The following is a 1,075-nucleotide window of genomic DNA, read 5'->3' as shown; positions in this document are numbered from 1 at the left end:
ATATATATATATATATATATATATATATATATATATATATATATATATATATATGTATATATGTATGTATGTATATGTATAGATGCATACATACAACAACATTTGTTGTTGAACTCATTTGGAGCAAAACATAAGCAACGGATACATGCTTCAACTGACCATGCAGCAGCAGCAGCAGCAGCAGCAGCAGCAGCAGCAGCAGCAGCAAAAGCAGCGGCAGCAACAGCAGCACCAGCAGCAAAAGCAGCGAGAGCAGCAGCAGCGGATGTTGATGCGAACACTAATACTTCTCTCCTGCTGACTCAACAGCAGCCCCAGCAGATATCGTTACATAACTGCTACTGGAAGAAGCAGCAGCAGCAGCAGCAGCAGCAGCAGCAGCAGCAGCAGCAGCAGCAACAGCAGCAGCAGCAGCTGCTGCTGGAGACTCACGGGTATGTCTTGCTCACGGATGTAGAAACCACAAACAAGTAAAATGATGACGAGGACAATCGGAGAAAAACTCTGCGCCACTGACAGCCGCGGAGCTGCATATACACCCGAAACAGCAGCAGCAGCAGCAGCAGCAGCAAATGCAGCAGCAACATATGAAACAGCAGCAAGTGAAGCAGCAGCAACAGCTAAGACAGAGTGACAGCACGCAACACCGCGGCCTCAAGGAGCACTGGCTCTGCGCCGCGACCGCACCAGCAACAGCAGCAACAGCAGCAGCAGCAGCAGCAGCAACAGCAGCAGCAGCAGCAGCAGCAGGAGCTGGGGTGTATGCTTACAAATGGATGCCGCGAAAAAGAGAAAAGAAGTGGAAGCAAAAATAGATAACTGGGCGATCAACAAATACAGAAAAAAACGGCCGACGTCAGCAGACATACCTGAGGTGTACAGACACCCCACGCAGCACGCACCCTCGCTCTTGCTCTTCTCTATCTTTCTATATCCTACGCAGACAGCTAGCTAGCTAGCTAGCTGGCTAGCTAGCTAGCTAGCTGAGAAACTCGTCAGGTGTAAGACACACGAGACGGACAGATGAGAGAAAGAAGACGAGGGAAGAAAAAGGAAAAAGGAGCAGTCGCTGCAC

The sequence above is a fragment of the Eimeria mitis genome, genomic scaffold (genome assembly GCF_000499745.2).
Source record: "Eimeria mitis Houghton genomic scaffold, Emh_scaff3277, whole genome shotgun sequence".
Taxonomy (NCBI): domain Eukaryota; phylum Apicomplexa; class Conoidasida; order Eucoccidiorida; family Eimeriidae; genus Eimeria; species Eimeria mitis.
Note: the sequence above shows the minus strand (reverse complement) of the source record.